This window comes from Buteo buteo, chromosome 31 (assembly GCF_964188355.1).
Source record: "Buteo buteo chromosome 31, bButBut1.hap1.1, whole genome shotgun sequence".
Classification (NCBI taxonomy): Eukaryota; Metazoa; Chordata; class Aves; order Accipitriformes; family Accipitridae; genus Buteo; species Buteo buteo.
The window spans coordinates 1201775-1224944 of record NC_134201.1 but is presented as its reverse complement, the minus strand read 5'-3'; the positions used below and the strand labels follow the sequence as shown (position 1 = coordinate 1224944).

Below are 23170 nucleotides of genomic sequence, written 5' to 3'. Positions count from 1 at the left end.
CCCCCCATTCCTACTGCCAGCCCTGCTTCCCAGGACAGTGCAAAATCCCTGGTCCTGGAGACCCTGGGACCCCTCCATCAGCTCCTGCTGCTCCAGCCATAGAGCAGTCAGCCCTGAACTTGCACGTGCAGAAATGGATTTCCCTTTCTTATTTAATCCAGAAGCACGAGAGGTGTTTGGGTGCTACACTAGATCCAGGCCACGTTTTTTTTTCCTGAGGGTGCATGAATCACTCTCCAGCCTCCCTCCCTGTGCCTGTGGGGTCCCTGCTGCCTCTCCTGGGATTGCAGAGCCCTCCATTACCTTCTCACACTTGGATCTAGTGTTTTCCCTTTTTATGACCATGCCTTGGGTGGTCCCTCATTTTGTGAAGCTCCCCACTCACTCCTGGGCACACGCTGTCCCTTCAGATCCCCTGAGCTCTCCCGATTCACCTCCAGGAAGGATGAGTGTTGGCCATTAGCCCGTGTGGCCGCCCAAGGCAGGTAAGCATGAGACAACTCTCCAACTCTGTTTGTGCTAGGCACTGACACCTGAACCCTGGGTCCAGACGTGTGTCCCCAACAGATCACACTGGGGTGCCGAGCTCATCGTCCAGGTCAGTGGGGAACTTAGTGAAAGCCAGAGGATCTTTTAGGATGCAGCTGAATGACAATGTCCTTTCATGCTCTTTTGAATTATAGCCCGGTCTTCAGGACCTGCACTGAAGGTCTCTGTGGTGGGGAGACACCACTTTTTAAAGACATATAGCATTGGGGAGCCAGCTCTGATAGTGTTGAAAGCATTTACAGAATGCTTCTAGGTCAGACACAGCAGGTTTCACCATTAGCAGAGCTGGGATGAATCCAAACATTTCTGTAGGATCGCAAGTATGACAGAGACAGCAACAAGAAAAACCAAGCATACTGCAGACCTGCCCTTAGATACCATGGGCGCCATGACTGCATAGGGCTGGGCAAGGCATTCTAGATGAAAAATGGCTCTGAAATAAATTCTCTCACTGCGTTCTTGAATTCCCTCTCCAAAGAGTGGAGGGCAGCTAATTCCAAGAGCATCATTTCACCGAGAGCAGGTGTCTAAAAGAGATGGAGATTTCCCCCTCTGTTAACCCCCATTTCTGTCCCTAGGCAGTGACAGCAAGAGGTCCATTTCCCCTTCTGTAGGGCAGTGACTCCGCTGAGCCAGCGCAGATATCCAGCCTCTGGTTAGAAACCCTCGGAGGGGATGGGCATTCAGCTCCCCCATGCACCCCACAGACCCACCCTCTTGCTGCAGTGCAGATGTGCACAAAAGAAGCTCCTGCATGCGAGTACCTGGTCTGAGCTCCTTCTCTAACCAGTGGGGATGGAGAGTGGCAGTTATTTACTTGCACTTTTGTGTGGCCTGCTGCATTTGCAGTGCCGGGGTGGTCTGAGACACGTCCAAGTGCCTGCAAGCCCTGACAGAGCAATTCTGAGTGACCCACAGCCTTCCTCTGCATCAACACTAGGGATGAGTGGGCCTCCACTGAATGGGGGGTGACACTGATCACTCTCCAGACTCCTTCACCCATGCTGTGGGGTCCCTGCTGCCTCCTCTGGGATTGCAGAGTCCTTGTTTCCCTGTGGATACACCAATTTGACCCTTTACCTTCGGTGACTCCACCTTGGGTGCTCTCTCACTTTGTGGGGCTCCATTCACTGCCCATCTCAAGCACACTCTATCCCTGGAGAGCCTGGGGGATCTCCAGGCAGCTCCAGTTTCCCCTTGAGAATGACGTTGTCTGCCCCGTCTGACATGTGACAGCCTTGGGTATGTCACTCAGTGACCAGCCATGGCCTCCACTGTCACTAGACACTGATGGGTGAGCCCTAAACCCAATCCTTGATCTCTACATGGTCACAAGGTGACTGAGAGGCTTTTGCTCCTGCAGTCATGCAGAACCCTGAGCAACTCCTGACTCTGGCATTGGAAGACAAGCCCAGTGTTCATGCGCAGCACAGAAGAGATCTCATTTTATTACACAGATGTTGTAATGTGTTCAGCTCTCAACAAGCATTAGACACCTTTATAGAAGCTCCATGTAAGAAAGAGGGGGTTCATACCTCTGTAGAAGTAAAAGGACTCCAAACATTACTGTACGAACATTATAAATGAAGAATAACAATTACAATAACAATAAAGACAACAAAAACAACAAAAGGTCAGGACTGGTGTGGAGAGATGGGATGTTTCTTGGTGCTAAACAGGAGTCCATGTAATCAGTTTCCTAATACCATCCTTGATCTCCTGGTTCCTCATGCTGTAGATGAGGGGGTTTACGGCTGGAGGCACCACTGAGTACAAAACTGCCAGCACGAGGTCCAGGTATGGAGACGAGATGGAGGGGGGCTTCAGGTAGGCAAATATGGCAGTGTTAATAAACAGGGAGACCACGGCCAAGTGAGGGAGGCATGTGGAAAAGGCTTTGTGCCGTCCCTGCTCGGAGGGGATCCTCAGCACGGCCCTGAAGATCTGCCCATAGGACAGCACAATGAAAACAAAACAACCAAATGCTAAACAGCCACTAACCACAAGTACCCCAACTTCCCTGAGGTAGGCATCTGAGCAGGCGAGCTTAAGGATCTGGGGGATTTCACAGAAGAACTGGTCCACAGCATTGCCCTTGCAGAACAGTAGTGAAAATGTATTGGCAGTGTGCAGCACAGCATAGAGGAACCCACTGCCCCAGGCAGCTGCTGCCATGTGGACACAAGCTCTGCTGCCCAGGAGGGTCCTGTAGTGCAGGGGTTTGCAGATGGCAATGTAGCGGTCATAGGCCATGACAGTGAGAAGAAAATATTCTGCTGACATCAAAAAGAATAACAGAAAGACCTGGGCAGCACATCCCAAGTAGGAGATGGCCCTATTGTTCCAGAGGGAGTTGGCCATGGCTTTAGGGACAGTGGTGGAGATGGCACCCAAGTCGAGAAGGGATAGGTTGAGGAGGAAGAATTACATGGGTGTGTGGAGGTGGTGGTCGCAGGCTATGGCTGTGATGATGAGGCCATTTCCCAGGAGGGCAGCCAGGTAGATGCCCAGGAAGAGCCAGAAGTGCAACAGCTGCAGGTCCTGCGTGTCTGCAAATGCCAGGAGGAGGAACTCAGTCATGGAACTGCTGTTGGGCATATGCTTCCTCTGGACACCGGGGACTGTCCAAGGAGGAAAAGGCAGTGACAAGTTACCACAAACATCTCTGAGTAAAACCAAAGTTATGTCTCATAGACCCTCGCCCTCTCACACATGCTACCTTTTCCCTTCCTCAGGAGAAACTTTCATTCTGCCTCTGCTCTTCAGCTTCATTGTCTGTGGCTCTGTGTGCTGGAGCAGGGCCTCTGCCCATTGTCTCTTGAGGAGTCGACCCAGCCCCACTGCAGTGGGTAGATGGGAACGTGGCAGGGGGGCTGGGTTTGATAGTCAGAATATGTCAGATAAAATCACTCCTAACACAGGAGGGCTTGTCAGCATCTGCACTCCCAGTCTTAAAGAATGTGGGTGGCAGAAAGAAGATTTGGGGGGGGGGTGTGTGTGTGTGTGTGGTTAACTACTTCCCCCATCCTTCCATGTGAGTGTTCTCTGAAATCAGAAATCATGAGCTGAGACATGAGAGTCAATGGATTCACTGTGGCTTAGTGAGGAGTGAATAGAACTGGTTGGGTTTGTTCCCAGCTGCCCTGTGCTTGCAGTTTTCTCAGATGGAGGGTGATCACACTCCTGTGGTACCAGTAAAAGCCACCAGACACTACTGAAAGGAGAGGGACCCACTGCAGGCCACTAAATGTCTCACCCTTTCTCAAGGTCTCAGCACCCTCTTTCTACAAAAGGACACACACGGCTCATTTCATCAACCCAACAGCATTTCCTCAGTTATAGATAGCATCTCTGCACCTCTCTCTGTAGGCTTTCAGATAACACAAAGATGCTTATGTGAACAACTTCCCTGCTTAAGGACAGCTCACAGCTTGGAAAGCCACCCCAAAGAGATAGCCAATGTCCTAATGATTACATCTAATCCAGGGAAAACCAGCTCATTCCCCAGCCCCACAGACTGCATTGCCCACAGCCCCACAGGTGAAAGCTGGGACACCTCATTTCCATGGACACACCTGCATAGGAGGACCCACAAGGTCAGTGTGTGACTCTGCAGCTAAAACTCCCATTCCTAGAGAGCCTGACAGCAAGAATGAAATAACAATAAAACCAACACAAACAACTGGAGAAACATGGGAAAATACAGTGAGGGTCTGCTTGAGAGAGGCAGCCGGGCACTCAGGAAAGTTCTGCTTACTCAGCTGTTCAGACCTCCTCCCAGACACCAACAGTGCCAGGCAGATGCTTTCAGCCCTGAGCTCTGCAGAGGGAAATGGGCACGTGGCTGGAAAGCTGCACCCACGGCTCTGCTGGAGCTCTGGCTGCTGAGGAGATGGTTCATGCCTTGGACCCCCCAGCTCTGAGGGCAGAGGCTTTGCTGGGAGGGAGAGGAGCCAAAGGGGCTTGCTCAGAGGAAGGCGTCTGCACTGGAGGAGATCATACAGAGTTTTCTGAATTCTCTCTCCCACAACATTTTTGCATTTTGTTTCCTCTGATCTCATTCCCTGATTATATTCTTGCTGGCTGGAGATTTTCCTCCTGGGAGGTGTTTCCCTGTGCCATTTCTTTTCCCTGTCAGCACTCACAGATCCCACCCCAATCTCTGTGCGCTCCCCCTGGCCCTACAGAAACATGCCTGTTTGCAGGGCACTGGCCAGGCACATGATCCTTTTTGCAGGTGGTAAAGGGCAGATCAGAACAACCCTGAGAGGTGCAGCAGAGGTGATTCTGGTGGTGCCCATAGGCAGGGGAGTGGCTGAAGGCATTTTAGGAAGCTCTTGGCAGACCTACTGATCACTCAAAGTTGCAGTTCAGGAGTCTCAGGGACTTGTTGAAATTTGAGTGTTCCTTTTCCACTTCTCCTTGTCTCTCCTCCCTCCTTACCCCTCTGGAATTGGAAACTGAGAAGATAGACACAGGAAAGCTCCTTATCTTTATAATAATCCCTGCCTTGTTCTTCTGCTTGAAACATCCTGTTTGAAATATTCTGGGGGTGATTGGGAGCTGTGAGCATCCCTGCTCCACGCAGCATCTTCTCGGTAGCAGAATAACCCTGCCCTGCCCTGCCCCACCAAGGGTTGCTCCTTCCACCCACAGCTTCTCCCCACTGTTACAGTTCCCCAGGCAGGCTGAGTACTTACCCTGACCAGCAGCAGAGTCCCTGCCCCAGCACACAGCTTTTCCTTGCAGCCAGGAGCTTACTGTGCAGAGGGCTGTGAAGAATTCTCTTTGAGTCAGCTCTCTGCATCCTCTCACTCCAGACTGCCTTTAAACTCTCTCTGCATCACTCCTCTCCGCTCGGTGCCTGCAGGCAGTGCCCTCAGCCCTGCTGCGCTTTGCAGAGGAGCTGCTCCTGGGCAGAGCTGTCTCTCGGCAGTGCTGCCTGCTTGCCATGAGCTCCCTCCAGCCCAGGACCCCGGCCCAGCTCAGCAGCAGAGGAGCAGCCCAAGGCAGCCCTTTCTCTGCCCCCTCTGGGCTCCCTCCAGGTGTCCCTGGGGCTCCAGGGGAACCTGCTGGGAAACAGGCTGAAGCAATCACTGGTGTTCCCTCCCTGAGCTGGGGAGAGACACTTATTCCCAGCACTGTTATTTCTCCTATGAGGAAAAGATTTGGACATGAGAATCACCTTTCCTTGTTCCATCCTTACACAGGACACCCAGACAGTGACAGGCAGGGAGCTCCTTTGCCCCTCTGAGCAAAGGGATTCAGCTGAGTCAATGGAGGTATCTCATCCTGGATATGTTGTCCTGGTGCTGGAAGGGGACTCGGCTCCCTCCCATGCCTGCCACAGACCCTCAGGAGGTGGGATTCCTCTTGCCTCAGTTCAGGTGTGCACCGAATAGGCACCTGCATGTGAGCTCCTCATCTCAGCTCCCTTGCTCATCAATGGAGAGGGATGCTAGGAGTGAGATGCAAACGTCTGGTTACATCTGAGGTGTCAGAGGTGGTCAAAGGTATGCGCAGGTACCTGCAAACTCAAATGGAGCACTTCGTAGAGACAGGGCAGCATCTGGAGGCATCCTCTTGGAGGGTCTTGGGAATTTCCTTTGGCCATCTGAAATGACAGCTGATGCCCAAATTTAGGGCAGCCAAACTCATTATGTTCAGGGCAGTTCATAAGAGTTAGTCATCAGAACTCTTGGGGCCCTGTGCCATAGGGAGAGCTCAGCCTCTCTCTTTCCTTTTCTCCCATTGGAGAATGGGGAAAAACCCCCACCAATCATCAGGTCTCTCTCTACATCCCTGGGTTTCCGACAATGAGGTTGGGGAAAATGCATCTGCAAATGGTAGAGGGGAGAGCTGGGGTGAATGCTGAGGCTTCAACCCTATATACATATGCAAGATGAACAGATAAACCAAGCATTTCCACCAAAGAAGAGGTAGTATAGGCACTTTTCATTTTGTCCCCTTTCCCACTGTACAACATCGGGATACCTCACTGCAGCTCAAAGCCTGAGGAGAACAACCATGCTAAGACTTTATCGGGAAAATAAATGTAGTAAAAATTCCACTGCCTCACAGAAAAGACTGCAAGAAAAACAGAGAAAATTCAGAAGTGCTCTCAGCCCTGCTCGGAGAAGGTGGAGGGAGACAGCACAAGTAGGAGTAGCTACACTTTAGACCAACCTTGTAAAGTCTCTTGTCCATCTCTTTGTCAAACGGGCAAACGCATGACATTTTACTTTTTTAATTACGCTAGTGTTACAAAAATATGAGCATGTCTTTTTGGAGACCATTAAACCAGCAGATGGGTTATTCCTGAATTGTACCTTTCATGTTAAGTGGCAATCAAATGCCGCCCACCTGCTGTGCATTTAGCTCAAAGGCAGCCTTGACCTCTCCTAAGTCAATATCCCTCAATTATGACAGTGCGTACAATTCATCGATTCTTTGCAAAATCACTTCAGAATACAAATAACGTCACAGCATACTTAAATATGCTCTCCAATTCAACACCATGTAACTTAGCTATCTAATAAATAGCGCAGAAAGCAGAAGCGGTCAAAATGAAAATCCTCCAGGTGACTGACTGACTGCTCTTTGGGCACTTTCCAAAGCAAATATTCAAGTCAGTTGCCTTAAATCTTTTCACAACTGATCCACAACACATCTCTTATTTGTAGTTAGTGTCCCGTAAAGATATAACCATCACCCTTAAAAAATGACACATATTGTCAAAGAAGGATCTGAGCCATGTACAGTTCTCATGCACTACTTATCAGTGTATTTTTATTTACCTCTTTTCATGTGGATAAAATCAGACAGGCTTTCTTTGCAGCCGTGACAGGAGTCTGTATCATCATGGGAACAAAGGCCGTCACACCTTGGCTTCACTGCAACTCAGTCAAACCTCGCACTGACTTCAAAACCTAAACCAGACTTTTACCACCAGCCTTTGATTCTCATCTTGTGTCTCATAGAAACAGATTTTCCTCACACCTTCATAGACAGAGGACTAAAATAGAGCACCATTTAACTCTGAGACATGTGACGTGGGCTGCTGGATGGTTTTGGAAGTGAATGGTGATTGGGAAGCACAGTGTGGGTGCTTGAATTACTGCAGCACATAATAAACAGAGGATGAGTTTACAGAGGAACGTGACAGCCTTACCAAGTATTCATGGGTCTGCTGTCGTAATGTTGATGTCCCACGAACTCTGGACGGGCAATGAGTCCAATGCATTCAATGCTGCCCTTGCTCCGTGTGGCTAGTGGGTTTGCTGGTCATTACGTGTGGTTACTTCTGACTATCAGCTACCTAAAGTGGCAAGTAAATATGTGCTGCGTCTCCCGGTTGAGAACTTACTGGCCCTGTCTCCTCCCAGTGCTAGCTCACACCACCAGTAATAATGCTGGTCTTCTCATTATGCAGACATAAATAAATATCTCTCCTGTTATCTATCTGTTCTGATAGTTGTGGGCACCTACAGGGAGGCAAAACAGGGGTGCCGGAGCCTGTTGATCCAAAATATGCCCGTCTTCATTATGAGTATGTCCCTGCTAACAGAGGTACCAGCCATTCCCTCTGCTGTTTGGGGCACTTGCATCCTTGAAGACAGCAGTGATGGCAGATCGTGTGAGCGTCACGACTGGAAAGGACAGGTCCATCAATTCTGGATTGCTGGAAAAGTTCTTGCTCGGCTTGTGCAAGCCAGGCCAGCACCTTCACCCACTGGCTCTCCCTACTCGGAGGGGAGAGCTGAACCACTTGTGTACAATCCCACGCTGCCCCGACCCCACACTGGGCAAAGGGTGCTGCCCCGGGCCCCCAGGATGGTGATGTTTGGGACAGGAGTGTTGTGAAGGAGCCACCCTGGAAAGCCAGGGATAGCTGCAGGGCAGGCAAGGGGAGAGAGGGAAAGGGATGCAGTGCCCCTGCGGAGGCAGCTCCATCACGCAGGCTGCTCTAAGCCCCACTCCAGCAGGACTGCTGTGCCACCAGGCTTTCCCAAAGGAGAGCAACACCCCGGTGGTCAGGCTGTTCCCTGGGAATGCCCCTGCCTCTGGGCTCCAGCTTGTCCCCAGGGCAGCGGGAGAGCCCCAGGTGTGCAGGGTGCCCCAGGACTTGCTCCTGCCCGGTCCCCCAGCACTGCCCACCTCTGCCAGCTGCTGGGGCTGGAGGGGAGCCCAGGCGTCCAGGCTGCTTTAACCCCCACCATAGTCTCCCTGATCGGGCACTCTCGTGAAGACCAAGCTTGCAGAACGGGTTCCTGGTGCCACGGGCCCTGGGCAAACACGGCTTATCAGAGATGCTGCAGGGACAAACATCCCTCCTCTTGCCAGGGCAGCTCTGTCCCCACAATTAGCTCTGAGTGGCTGCCTGCAGACAAGCGTCCGCTTCATTGTGTCCCTCTGGACAGCCGCGTCCTGCTCAGGGACAGCACTGGCATGGGCCGAGGATGAGGGCATTGAAGGGACATTTGGTGAGCTGTGGCCAAGCGCCAGCCAGGAAGAGGTCTGAAGCCAGAGCCTTGTTGGGGACAGGGTTACTGGGACCCACCGGCTGGGGACAACTCTGCAGAAGTGGGACCCAGGTGGTCTTGGTGGGCACAGCGGCCCCAGGCAGTGGCAGGGTGAGGGCCAAGGCGGGGGTTAGTCCTGTCTGATCTCTGCTCTGGGGGGGCCGTGGCTGGGGACTGGACCAGTTTGGGGCCTGTAGTGCAAGGGAAATGGGGTGGGCTGGAGCTGGGCACTGCGACCACCCCAGCCCTTCCCCCAAGCCTCACTCTCATCTCCCAGTGCCCAACATTCACCAGTGCTCCCCATTGCCTCCAGTGACTGAAGATCCCAGCCATCTGGCTGTCCCCATTGCCCATGACCCCAGTTGTCCTCCCGCCTCCTGGTGTTCCCAAACCCCGGGGTCCCTGGTGCCCCAAGAAGAGGGGTCAGTCCCAGCCCCCTGTTTACCCAAGGGGCTGGAGAGGGGCCAGAGATGACTCCTAGAGACCCCTGGTTTGAGGCTGTCCTCATCTCTGGGGGAGTCCCAGAGGGAAAGGCTGGCCTGGGAGGGGATTGGCACTGGGAGATGGCAGTGCTGGGAGGTGAGGGGCACTGGGAGATGGGGAGATCTGGCTTTGGGGGGCTGTTGGGAGGATGGTTTTGCGCTGGAGCAGTGGGTTGTCACCGTAGGGTGTCCGGCTGTGAGAGGCTGACTGGCTGCCCCCCCCTCACCACCCCCAGGTGCCTGGGCCCTTCCACATGCAGCTGCCCCATGCGGGAAGCCGGACCGATGCCAGGGAAGGTGGCTGGATCAGTGCCGAAGGCGGGGGCAACTGTGTGCCAGGGGCAGGCTCCTTGCCAGGGCTGGTGTCTCTGCCAAGCCTGGCTTTGCCCTGGGGGCTCTCGGGGAGGGGGGAAAGGAGGAGTCCCGGGAGGGATAAATCTGCCCCTCACCTTCTGCAGCTTCACCCAGCACTCGCCACACCACAGAGGAAGATGAAGGTCGCCGTGCTCAGCCTGGCCCTGCTCTTCACCATCCTGCTGTGCATGCCAGAAGATGCTCAGGTGAGTCCTCAATGCCACGGGGAGAGGCTCAAGGCTGGGGAGGGGTCTTGGCTGCAGGACACCAGCTCTCCTGCAGAACAAAATTGTCGTGGTGAGCACGAAACCCCTTGACTTGGCCTCTCCCTTTCCCAAGCATGGAGCATCCCCAGGCTCCCCTCACCTCCAGCCCTGGGCAATGCAGCTTTCTCCCTCCCACAATTCCATCTCTTCCCTCCACTTCCCCCGCAATTAATCTTCTTGTGCCCAGAGCCCGAGTTCCTTGGGAAGGTTCACCACAAACTCCTGTGAGGACCCCCACCAGTGTCTTGACTTGGTGCCCCCCCCATCTCTCCCTTTTGGGCCTCCCCATCCCATCCTCTTGGTGCCCTCAGACATCTCCTCCCTGGGATCTCCTCTGTGTCCTATCTAGGGTCCCCAAACGCCCTCCCGTTGATTGTTCCCAATGCCTTTCTTTCAGCCTTTCCCCTCAGTCCTTTGCCTTTCATCCTGTCCACCGCGGTATCATCCCCAGACCCCCTTCCTTGAACCCCCACTGCCAAACATTCTTCCAATCCCCTCGTTTCTGTCCTCTGCAGCCATCTTCCTTCTGCTCCCACCACCCACCTCGCTTGAAGTCCCTGTGTCCCCTCCACTTGAATCCCACGCAGGCCTGCTCCTTCAGCACCCCCAGCCCAGCCCCTTGGGGTCCACTAATTCACCCCAGTGCACTGTCTGGGGGCCCCCCCTCAACCTCACCCCCATCCTCTTTGGAGACCCTGAATTCCCCACACTATCCTTGTCTCCATCCCCACCCCTGGTCCCTGCCTGAACAGGTATCCCAGGTGAAACTTGGCGGAATGGGGCTGGGGGGAGCAGAAGGGATTTTCCCGCTCAGACCAGGGGGAAGCCATGGTCCTGGGGGGGGCTGGGGACACCTGTGCCCCACCTACAGCCCCATCAAGGTCCAATCCAGATCACTCCTTTGCTCTCCTTCCCTAGGCACTCCTGGAAGGAAGTGGAGAAGTTGAGATGAGGGTAAGTAGTGGGGAGGACTTGGAGGGCCTCCAGTCTGGGGAACTGGAGGGCACTTTGGTGCTCCCATCCCCTGCTGGGACTGGGGACATCCCAGTGAGCTTTCATGCTCTCTCTACAAGAGGAGTCAGTCGGATTTAGGAACAAGGTTCACTGAACTGAACTAGACCACTTCTGCTGGCCCCAGACCTTCTTCCTCTATGGCCACGACACTCCAGGCCATACCAGTGTGCTCCAGTGCGCCCCAGTGCAACCCCAGAGAACACCCTGCACCACAGTGCTTTCCCAGGGAGGGCCCCTTCCCCAGGGCCCCCATTGCATTCCCATCCATCCCATTAAAACCCAGCACACCCCAGTACACAGCCACACACCCGGGTGGGCCCCCTCCCCAGCACCCCCACTGCTTTCTGTGCACCACCATACGAGCTCATGTAGCCCATTTCTCCCCAGAGGCACCTTCCCCAAGGATCGCTTTGCTTTCCCCTGCCTCCCAGTACACCCCAGTGCACCCAAGCATGTCCCTAACCCTCCCTTTCTCCCCAGGCTCCTCTGACCGAAGAGGAGCTAAGACGACTTCTGCAGCGGAGAAGCGTGCCTGTAGCTGCTAATGCCCAGGTGAGCAACATCAGGGTGTCTGCAGCCCCACAAAGGATCCTGGGCCCCAGGGGGATCCCTGAGCCCTCTGGGGTGGGCAGACCTTGGGTATGGCAGAAGGAAAGAGAGGGGACTGTCCCTGATGCATGTCCCAGGGTGAGCTGGACAGAGCTGCCCCCATGCCTTTCCTTGCATGCAGGAGGGCTCTATGGAGCCAGAAGGTCACTGTGCAGGCCAGGCAGGGGGTCTGTGCCATACAGAACCCCCAGATCACTGTGAGGGCTGGGCAGGCTTCTGGGAGATAGAGGGGCATCCTGGGGTAGGGGGCTCTGGGTGCCATCTGGATCTCAGGTGAGCCAAGTCCTGTCCTGGGTAGACTGAGGGCTCCAATTCCCTTCTCCTTCCCCAGGTCTCTGCAGAGAGAGGTGGTGGGGACAAGGCCCCTCTCATGTCCCAGCGGACACTGGGGGGCTGTGTCACAATTTGGGCTCTCTCTTGCAGGTCCTCAAGTGATGGTGACAGCCCTGTCCTGTCCCCCTCCAGCGGCATGAGGAGATGATCATCCCTGGATGACCCCACCTGATCCCCTGGGAGCCCTGGGCCATTTCCCTCTCATGATCAATAAACCCCTTCAGCAAAGCTACACTCTGCGTGTGTGTGTGTGTGTGTGTTTGTGTGTGCCTGCGTCCATGTCCCGTCTCCTTGGCCAGTGCCCAGATGCCTGGGTCCTCTCTGGCTGCACCACCATGATGAGCAGAGCGGCTGAGGGAGCGCGGGCACCTGGGGTGTCCCCTTCCCACCCGCCATGTGCCCCCAGATAAGGGCAACCTGGAGTGTCCCCCCAGGAGGCTAGGAGAGGCGAGGGGCAGACGGTGCCAGCCATGAGGGCAGCCGGTGTTTTGAAGGCACAGCAGGAAAGAGGTTCTTACCAGGGCTCTAGTGAGTGATACCAAAAAGCCGGTCGAAGACACCGTCCAAGACTCGTTTTGGAGTTTTAGAAAGCAGGCATTCTTTATTGCAGCGCTGGATGCACGGGGGATAGTTCCACCTCGCATGCATGCCGCAGCTTCAGCACTAACAGGTTAGTTAGAATAACTAATTGCATTGTAATCAGATTAGTATACACGTACATAAAAATGCTTGCAACTGATTATCTTAGTACTGCCTGCATCTGATCACGCTCAATGAAGGATCCATTTGAGTCGAAGGGCTGCTTTTGCGACCACCGACCCATTTGAAGTTCTTGCTGGCTGTCCTTGAAGTCTTTATTCTTGTCCTTGTTCTTTGATCTTGAAGCTTAACGCAGCTTCAATCACATGTGGTCAGTCTCAACATTGTTCTCATGTAGCGTACAGGAACATCTAGTCCTAAGAGCAAAGAACTGCAAAACTTAGGAGCAACTACCTCTACTAGTTAATTGCTTGGCTCTACTTTTGGCTATTGTTTCAATCATAGTGTTAGTATAAGATTTCTAATACTTATTTACCAAATCTCACTTTTACAGTCACCTAGCAGCAAACCAGTTTCCACGGCTGGTACAAAATATTAAAACCATCAAAACATTTAGACATACCATACAGGATGTATGGAAATATGCTATCAGCTGGAGACAGGGATGTCCTGTGTTGCAGCCATCACTGTGTTCCTGATGGGCGAGCAGGGTTCCATAGCAGCAAGAAGTTGCAAGGGGGGAGCCCAGCAGCTTGTTGGCGCGCATGAGCAGCTCTTTCTTTTTCTGGGCAGGGACTGAGGGCTGTGAGGGGCTGAAGCTGGGCTGGGGAATGCAGTCTGGTGGGTGAGCAGGTTTGAGTAAGGGAACTGGGGACTACTGAGACACTGTGCTGTGGGCCCTGGGTCTGGTGCTGGGGGGATGGAGAACACAGAAGTGTATGTGATGCCAGGACATGCAGAAGAGGGTAAATTTGGAGAGTAAAAATAACGTGGAGTGGTTGAGCTGGGGCTGTTGTGAAGACACGGTGTGAGAGTTGGTGACCTTCCATGCTGGACCGCAGGGGAGCCACTGCTGGCATTTGTGTCCCAACTTGTGCCCTCGCAGCAGGCATGGACTGATGCAGAGTGATGTTCATGTGTGGCCCCGGAGGGATCCCCCTGTGCTCTGTATCTCCCTGCTGATGCCCAGGAAGGAGCACATTGGTGTTTCATCAGTCATTGCAGCGGGGGCCAAGAAACTCTGCTCAAGAGTTTCTACAGTGGCTGATCCTCAGCACAGCTTTGTCAGATGTCCTGGGCACATCAGAGGTCTCGCTGTGACAGACCTCCGGAGGGAGGATGCTGCCATTGAGGCCTCAGCTCCAGGGAGTGCCTCTCCCTGGGACTGGGGGGATGGTGGCCTGTCCTGGTTTCAGCTGGGATAGAATTAACTGTCTTCCTAGTAGCTGGTACAGTGCTATGTTTTGAGTTCAGTATGTGAAGAATGCTGATAACACTGATGTTTTCAGTTGCCCAGTAGTGTTTAGACTATAGCCAAGGATTTTTCAGCTTCTCATGCCCTGCCAGGGCACCTGACCCAAACTGGCCAACGGTGTATTCCATACCATGTGATGTCCCACCTCGTTTACGAACTCGGAAGTGGGGGGGCAGGGATTTCGCCGCTGGGGGACTGGCTGGGTGTCGGTCGGCGGGTGGTGAGCAATTGCCCTGCGCATCATTTGTACATTTCAATCCTTTTATTACTACTGCTGTCATTTTATTAGTGTTATCATTATCATTATTAGTTTCTTCTTTTCTGTTCTATTAAACCGTTCTTATCTCAACCCAGGAGTTTTACTCCTTTTCCTGATTTTCTCCCCCATCCCACTGGGTGTGGGGGGGGAGTGAGTGAGCAGCTGCGTGGTGCTTAGTTGCTGGCTGGGGTTAAACCACGACATGGCCTCAGGTCTGGGAACTGAGGACCAGGTGGAGGAGGTGTATGAGGATGGGAGCAGCCTGTGCACCATCAAGAATGACAAGCAGGAGAGAGAGGAGGTCTTTGCAGAGACCCCGCAGAGGAAAGATCCCAATCCGTGTGGAGCAGGGAAGGAGGGACAGCTGGAGAGCAGCCCAGAGGAGCGCTGAATGGAGAGTCCTGCCCAGGGGGAGGCTGGGGACTGTTGGTGCTGGAGGAAGGCTCCTTCTTAGCCACAGATCTGCAGCTACAAGGCAGGGACAGTGCTCTGAGACAAGGGGTGAAGGAGCAAACAGGGCTGGGGCAGGCTGAAGGCAGCAGATGGGCTCTGCAAAAATGAAAGGGAGCAAATCACTGCTGAAGCCCGGGGTTGAACCAGGGACCTTTAGATCTTCAGTCTAATGCTCTCCCAGCTGAGCTACTTCAGCCCTGCCCCAGCAGCCCTTGTCCCTGTGCCAGGCCACAGGCTGACAGACAGGAGGAGAGCTCCTCAGGGAGGTTCCCAGGGAAAAGCTGTGCCCAGCCCTGGGCAGGGGGGACCTGGGCCCTCCCTGTCTCCAAGGCCAGCTGGGCTCCAGGTTTGGGGGAGGCCAGCTTACACTTGGGTGTGCCAAGATGTGCGTGGGCCTCGTACAAACGTGACAGTGGCAAAGCTACATGGGCAGACCAGGCATGTGCAGTTGCAAAGGCTGAGGGTGGAAGAAGTGTGGGGCTGGTGGAGATAAGACAGACCTTATCTCCTTCCCCAAGGAAGGCCTCTCCCCACCCTTTTCTCCCTTGCTCAACTTCCCGCCTTAGCTCACAACTCTTCTACCTCCTCCCCCTGTGAGCAGTGCAGGGGGTGGGGAATGGGGGGTTGTGGTCAGTCCATACCAGTTCCTCTTTGCTGCTCCTTCCTTCTAACACTTTTCCCAGGAGGTCCCTCCTATGGGCTACAGTCCTTTGACATAAACCTCTCCAGCTTGGGCTCTCCTCAAGCCAACCTTCTTTCAGGAATTATCCAATGTCTCCAGTGTTGGGTCATCCACAAGCTGCAGGGATTACCTTCTCCACTGGGGTCTTCTCCATGGGCTCCAGGAGACCATCTGCTCTGGCACCTGGAGCACTTCCTCTCCCTCCTTCTTCACTGACCTTGGTGTTTGCAGGGCTGTTTCTCACACTTTTTTCTCCTCGCTCCTCTCCCACTCTAGCAGTTGTGTCCTTTCTTAAATATACCTTTACAGAGGTTCTCCCAGCTTTGCTGATGGGCTCAGGTTTTGGCCAGTGGTGGGTGCATTTTGGAGCCAGCTGGAACCAGATGTGTCTGGCATGGGGCAGCCCCTGGTCTCTCCTCACAGGGGCCTTCACTGCACACCCCGCCCCCGCTACCAAGACATGGACATGGACACCAATAGACAGTGTAAACCTTTGACCGGCTAAATGACATCGCCTGCTCTTCCCTCACCAAGAAATACAGTTTACTCGCTGGGGAGGAAGAGAGAGAACAGAGAGGGCCTTGATGCTGTGCAAACATGGTTCAGCAATAGCTATAACATTGGTGTGTTGACAACATTCTTTTGGTCACAGATCCCAGACATAGCACCATAGGGAGCCCCATGAAGAAAATCAACTCCACCCCAGCCAAAACCAGTACAATGTGCCTGGAAATATTTCCAGGCTTAGCTACTCCATTACCTTCCCAGGGAGAGAAGTAAGGCTGATTGGCCTGCAGTTCCCTGGGTCCTTCCTGGAGATAGGAGGGACATGTGATTTCTTCCAGTCTCCAGAGGACTGTATTGTGTGCACACCTGAACTGAGGCGAGAGGATTCCCACCACCCATTGGTTTGCGGCAGGAGTTGGAGGGAGCTGAGTCCCTGGGATGGATGCACTCGACTCTTTGGCCAAACTAGTGGTAGTTCAGTTCAGGGTCCAAAGGAGGTAGAGGCCTAGGTATAACAGGACTAAGAACCTCTCTAGTTCCAAGCTATCTCTGGAAACCCACACAGGAAGAGAGTGACATGGTGAACATTGATGCATATGGGCTTGGAAACTGGAACAGCAAGCATGCGATTAACACACAACTAGCAGGTGGTTCCTCCGAGGCTCGTTTGTCAAGGAACAAAGAAAGTTGTGGGTACAAGGAGTCTCATGCATACCTTCTCCATTGCATGCAATTTGACTGCAAGCCAACCACTTTATTCCATAAATATGACACCCTAAGTGAGCCTTTTTTGAGCGCTCCCTGCTAAGCAGCTGGCTGCACGGCAGGGATCTCCCCTTGAGCTGGGACATCTCTCAAGGTTCTTGAGGCTGAGAGGCTTCTTACCTTCTGCAGATCTTTCGGAAATGACCAATATCACATATTACCTTGTATGATAGTGCTCTATACAGATTTTGTATTGGTACCTTTGATTCTGTGTTGGTAACTTTGAATCATTTTTATATCTTTTGTGCAGTAAGTGATAGAGTGAACCTTGCCATCAATCGTTGCTAAGTTTCAAGAAAACCACTTTTGCTGATACCTCTGGCAGTGGTTCTTTAAGCAGTCTAAATCGCCTGTCTGCGACATACTGGTGTGCTTGGCAGAACTTTAAATCAGGATCTGTGACAGGAGACCTTAGTGCAGCCATACACTATATAAAGGAGGCTTTTAAGAAGATGGAGAGAGACTTTTTACCAAGGTCTGTAGTGACAGGACAAGGGGTAAGGGTTTCAAAACTAAAGAGGGTAGATTGGATGTAAGAAGAAAATTTTTATGGTGAGGGTGGTGAGACATTGGGACAGGTTGCCCAGAGAAGTTGTGGATGCCCCATCATTGTCAGTGTTCAGGGTCAAGTTGGATGGGGCTTTGAGCAACCTGATCTAGTGAAAGATGTCCCTGCCCACGGCAAGGGGTTTGAACTAGATGGTCTTTAAAGGTTCCTTTCCAACCAAAACCATTCTATGATTCTATGATCCTATGAGTCTCTGATTCTATTATTATCAGCTTCCCTCTTAGTATCAGGCAGGTGAGTAGAGGTTCAGAGAGAGGAGGGTAGTCCAGGGCTGAGAAGAGAGGCACAGGGGAGGTCACCCTGCTGGGATCTGCTTCCCAGCCCTGCATCACCACGGGTGTAGGTGGCATGGCCTTGCATCAGTGCCGTGGTGCTGTCATTCAGGTAGTGGCACATAGCCACCGGACCCCTTTGGGAGGCCCTGGGGTGTCTGCCCCCCTCCAGCTCTAAGAGGGCATGGCTTTCCTGGACGTTGGGTGCTGTGTTTGCTTACTGAGTGGAGTTGTGTTTGGCACGCAGGCACCTGGCATGGCACTAGAGGCTTTTCAGATATTTTACAAGGCACGTTCAGGTGCCCTAAACATCTGATGTCATTGTGGGTGGCCAAGATCTCTCCATTCCCCCTCTGGCCCTCAGCTGATGCTCAGGGAGGAGGTGGGTATCCTCAGAGATTTTCCATCAGGGCTTGCAAACACTTGCACGTGGCTTGGGCCACCTCTGGCACCTCAGTCATCACAAAGTATCTGTATGTGAGCACCTGAGTCCCCACGGACTTAAGGTAAGGGGCTCAGAGCAGGGCTCACACACTGGCAATTCTTTTGTGCACACCTGAACTGAAGCAGGAGGATTCCCAGCTCCGCTGGGACTGTGGAGTCAAAGCAGGGAGCTGAGTCCTGCTTCAACCCAAGGGCTTCCTGGTCAGGATGAGAAGCCTGCATTGCCTCAGCTGAATCCCTGGCCTGCACAAGGGAAGCCAAGCCCCTCCGTGGCCCTGTCTGTGTGTCCCTTTTCTTGTGGGTGAAGAATATCGATGTCCAGAGGGTAATGTTGACACCTGTCACAGAGAACCGCACTCTGGCAGGGCAAACCATGCTGCTGGAAGCAATCTCTCTCTCTACTGTTGGTGATTACTTCAGGTGATTTTGCAGCATGCTCCCCAGGGGTGAACCTGGTGCCTTTCAGGAGCTGTCAGCCCCAGAGCTCCAGAGACATCTTCAGGGAGCCCAGAGCAGGCAGAGGAAAGTGCTGCCTTGGGCTGGTCCTCTGCTGCTGGACTGGGCTGGGCTCCTGGGATGGAGCGAGCTCATTACAAGCAGGCAGCACTGCCGAGAGACAGCTCTGCCCAGGAGCAGCTCCTCTGCAAAGCGCAGCAGGGCTGAGGGCACTGCCTGCAGGCGCCAAGGGGAGAGAAGTGAGGAAGAGGGAGGTTAAAGGCAGTCAGCAGTTGGAGGACAAAGGAGGGCTTGTTGCAGGACAGATCTTCACATGGTAGGTCTCTGACGGCAGGGCAATGCACAAGAGTATCCTGAAGGGATCTCCAAAAGCTGGCACAATCCACAGCTTGTGAGCTCTGTAAGTAAAACTCACAGTTTCTCTACAGTAGACAAGAAGGATGTAGTCCAGAGCAGGAATTCCCTGCTGCACCCTCAGAAGGACAGGGCATGACAGCTACCTTTTTCTGGGGACGGCTGCAGGGTTGTGAAGGCATTTGTGCAGGGCACCCCCCCGAGCTGTGCTTTAGAGCAGGGTCCCTCTGCCCCAGGGGGCTGTGTACCAGGGCACAGTGATCAGTAGGTCTGCTAGGAGCCTGTTAGGGAGGCCTGGTCTCCCCGGCCCCCGCCAGTAGGGCGGCCCAAGGTATACCCTGCTTGCATGGTTAGGGAGGCCCGGTCTACCCCACTGGCTCCCATCTGGATGGCAGGTCTACCCCACTCGTGTGGCTAGGGAGGCCTGGTCTACCCCACCTGCGCGGTTAGGGAGGCCTGGTCATCCATATCTGCGCGGGTAGGCAGGCCATGTCTACCCCACCCGTGCGGTCAGGGAGTCCATGTCTATCAGCCCACTTGATAGGGAGGCCAGGTCTACCCCAACAGTGCCGGTAGGGAGGCCTGGTCTACCCTGCCTGCGTGGTTAGGGAGGCCAGGTCTACCGTGCCCGTTCAGGTAGGGAGGCCAGGTCCACCCCACCCACGCGGTTAGGGAGGCCTAATCATCCCGGCCCGCGGTGGTAGAGAGGCCAGGTCTACCCCACAGCACTGGCAGGGATGCCTGATCTACCCTGCCCTTGCAGGTGTAGAGGCCTGGTCTATCCCACCCGTGTGGCTAGGGAGGCCAGGTGTACCCCGCCCATGCCGTTTGGGAGGCCAAATCTACCCTGCCCACTTGGGTAGGGAGACTAGGTCTACCCCGCCCACGCGGTTAGGGAGGCATGATCTACCTTGCCTGCGCGGGTTCGGAGGCCAGATTTACTCCACCAGCGCCGGTCTGGATGCCAGGTCTACCCCGCCCACGCGGTTACGGAGGCCAGATCTACCCTTCCCGTGCGTTTAGGGATGCCAGGTCTACCCCACTCGCGCAGGTCGGGAGGCCAGGTCTACCTTGCCCGCATGGTTGGGGAGGCCATGTCTACCCCGCCCTCGCAACTAGTTAGTGCATATCTACCTCACCGATGCCTATAGGGAGGCCAGGTCTACCTCGCACTTGCCGGTAGGGAGGCCTGGTCTACCCGGCCTGCGTGAGCAGGGAGGCCAGGTCTACGCCACTGGTGCCGCTCATTAGGCCAGGTCTACACCACTGGCGCCGCTCGTTAGGCCAGGTCTACGCCGCTTGCGTAGTTAGGGAGTCAAGGTCTACCCCACTCTTGCCGGTAGGGACTCCTGGTCTACACTGCCTGCTCGGCTAGGGAGGCCAGGTCTACCCCACCCGTGGTGTTAGGGAGGTCAGGTGTACCCCGCCTTTGCCGGTCCGGCAGCCTGGTCTACCCAGACGCTGTGGGCAGTGAGACCATGTCTACCCCACCATTGCCACTAGGGAGGCCAAGTTTACCACGCCCACGCGGTTAGGTATGCCTGGTCTACCCCACCACTCAGGTATGGAGGCCAGGTCTACCCTGCCCGCTCCGCTTGGTAGGCCACGTCTATACCGCCCTTGCTGGTAGGGAGGCCAGCTCTACCCCGCCCGTGCAGTTAGGGAGGCCAGGTCTACCCCACTCGACCAGTTGGGAGGCCAGGTCTACGCCGCTAAGCGTGGTTAGGGAGGCCAGGCCTACCCACCGGTACTGATGGGGAGGCCAGGCGTGCCCCGCCCATGCGGTTAGGGAGACCTGGTCTACCCTGCCACTCAGGTATGGAGGCTAGGTCTACTCTGCCAGCTCAGTTAGAGAGGCCTGGTCTACTCCGCCTGCTTGGGTAGGTTGACCAGGTCTACCATGCCCACTCGGTTAGGGAGGCCAGGTCTGCCCTGCTGGTGCTGGCAGGGAGGCCAGGTCTACCTGACCGGTGCTGGTCAGGAGGCGAGGTTTATACCTTCCACACAGTTAGGGAGGCCTGGACTAGCCCGCCCGCGCATTTACTGAGCCCTGGTCTGCCCGGCCTGCACAGGTAGGGAGGCCAGGTCTACATGACTGACTGTGGTGGGTTGACCCTGGTTGGATGCCAGGTGCCCACCAAAGCCGCTCTATCACTCCCCCTCCTCAGCTGGGGGGGAAGAAAATATAACAGAAGGCTCGTGGGTCAAGATAAGGACAGTTTAATACAGTGATAGCAAAGGTCGCGCGTGCGAAAGCAAAGAAAAAAAACAGATGATGTTATTCTCTACTTCCCATCAGCAGGCGATGTCTAGCCACTTCTCGGGAAGCAGGGCTTCAGTACGCGTAGTGGTTGCTCCGGAAGACAAAATGCCCCCCCTCTGTCTCCCTTTACTTAGCTTTTATATCTGAGCTGACGTCATATGGTATGGAATATCTGTTTGGTTAGTTCAGGTCAGCTGTCCTGATTGTGTCCCCTCCCAAGATCTTGCCCTGCCCCAGCCTGCCATTGAGGGGAGGGCAAAAATGTTGGGGAGACAGCCTTGATGCTGTGCCAGCACTGCTCAGCAGTAGCCAAAACACTGGTGTGCTATCAACACCTTTCTAGCTACTGATGCAGGGCACAGTGCTATGAGGGCTGCTGTGGGGAGTATTAACTCCATCTCAGCCAGACCCAATACAATCTCCACCCCTTATTCCATACCATTTGCGTCCTGCTCAGGTCCCACATAATTTAATACAGATATCTTCTAACCATATTATTGTATTTAATTCTCATTACTGAAATCCTTTCTTACCAACACTTACAGCTGAAACTACGTACTGAAAACACTTTTATACCCAATGTACAGATTTATACATTCTTATTAATTACTATCCCTTGTCCTTTAAAAGATAGATGTTCCATGGGCTTCTTCCACTCCTCCAGATGTTCACACTCAGGTTATGACTTAGGCCCCATCCATCAAGATGAGTGGTCAGGACAGGAAAAGCAGTATGTTCGAATGCTGGGCACCAACACCCGCTTGGTTTGGGTCACCGATGCACTTGTCTGGTTCCTTGCGAAGTTCACTCCTCTGCAGTTCAGGTCATTCCTGCTACATTACTTCCTACAACATACAACTCACATCACAGATTATTTTTCCCCCAAGGTTAAATGTCCTTGAGGCACACACTGGGTCTCCCCATCCTTCCGCATTACCCACCAAGTACACCCAGGTCCCTGAGCAAAGACAATCCCACGAATGGGTTTGCCTTTTCCCGTGGGAGGTGCAATCCACACTGCCTTCCCCAGCCACTTCCCCATGTGCACTACGGGGACCTTATCTCCTCCCACAGTATGTAGGGGTTTTGTTTGGGCAGGACCAGGACGGTTAGCAGATCCTCTGGTGTTAACTAGCCAAGTGGCTTCTGCTAAATTTGTATCCCAATGTTTCCATGTCCCATTGCCTAGCGCTCTCAACATAGTCTTCAACAGTCCATTATATCTCTCAATTTTTCCAGATGCTTGCGGGTGATAGGGTATGTGGTACACCCACTCAATGCCATGTTTCTTTGCCCAGGAGCTTATGAGGTTATTTCGGAAATGAGTCCCATTGTCTGATTCAATCCTTTCTGGGGTACCGTGTCGCCATAAAATTTGCCTTTCGAGGCCTAAGATGGTGTTTCGGGCAGTGGCATGGTTTACAGGATATGTTTCTAGCCAACCAGTAGTTGCTTCCACCATGGTGAGTATGTAGCGCTTGCCTTGGCATGTTCGTGGCAGTGGTCCAATGTAGTCAATTTGCCAGGCCTCGCCATATCGAAAGCCCAGCCACCGCCCTCTGTTCCAGGGAGACTTTACTCTGGTCGCTCGTTTGATTGCAGCACATGTTTCACATTCATGAGTGACCTGTGTGATGGCCTCCATGGTCAGGTCCACCCCTCGATCACGAGCCCACCTATATGTTGCATCTCTCCCTAGATGTCCTGATGTCTCATGGGCCCATCGAGCTACAAATAGCTCACCCTTACGCTCCCAGTCCAGGTCCACCTGAGCTATTTCTATTTTGGCAGCCTTGTCTACCTGTTCATTATTTCGATGTTCTTCAGTGGCACGGCTTTTGGGCACGTGAGCATCTACATGACGTACCTTTAGAGTCACGTGTTCTACACGGGCAGCAATGTCCTGCCACAATGCTGCTGCCCAGATGGGTTTACCCCTGCGTTGCCAGTTGGTCTTCTTCCACTGCTGTAGCCACCCCCATAGGGCATTAGCCACCATCCAGG

General features: G+C 53.8%; 1 non-coding gene and 1 pseudogene across 1 annotated transcript; both read right to left on the bottom strand.

The window, feature by feature from the left end:
* Nucleotides 1–2220: 2220 nt before the first annotated feature.
* Nucleotides 2221–5749, bottom strand: LOC142025979 (olfactory receptor 14A16-like; annotated as a pseudogene).
* A 9229-nt stretch (nt 5750–14978) lies between these two features.
* On the bottom strand, nt 14979–15051 carry TRNAF-GAA (transfer RNA phenylalanine (anticodon GAA)). The gene has a single exon. It is a non-coding gene; the product is annotated as a tRNA-Phe (tRNA).
* Nucleotides 15052–23170: the final 8119 nt, after the last annotated feature.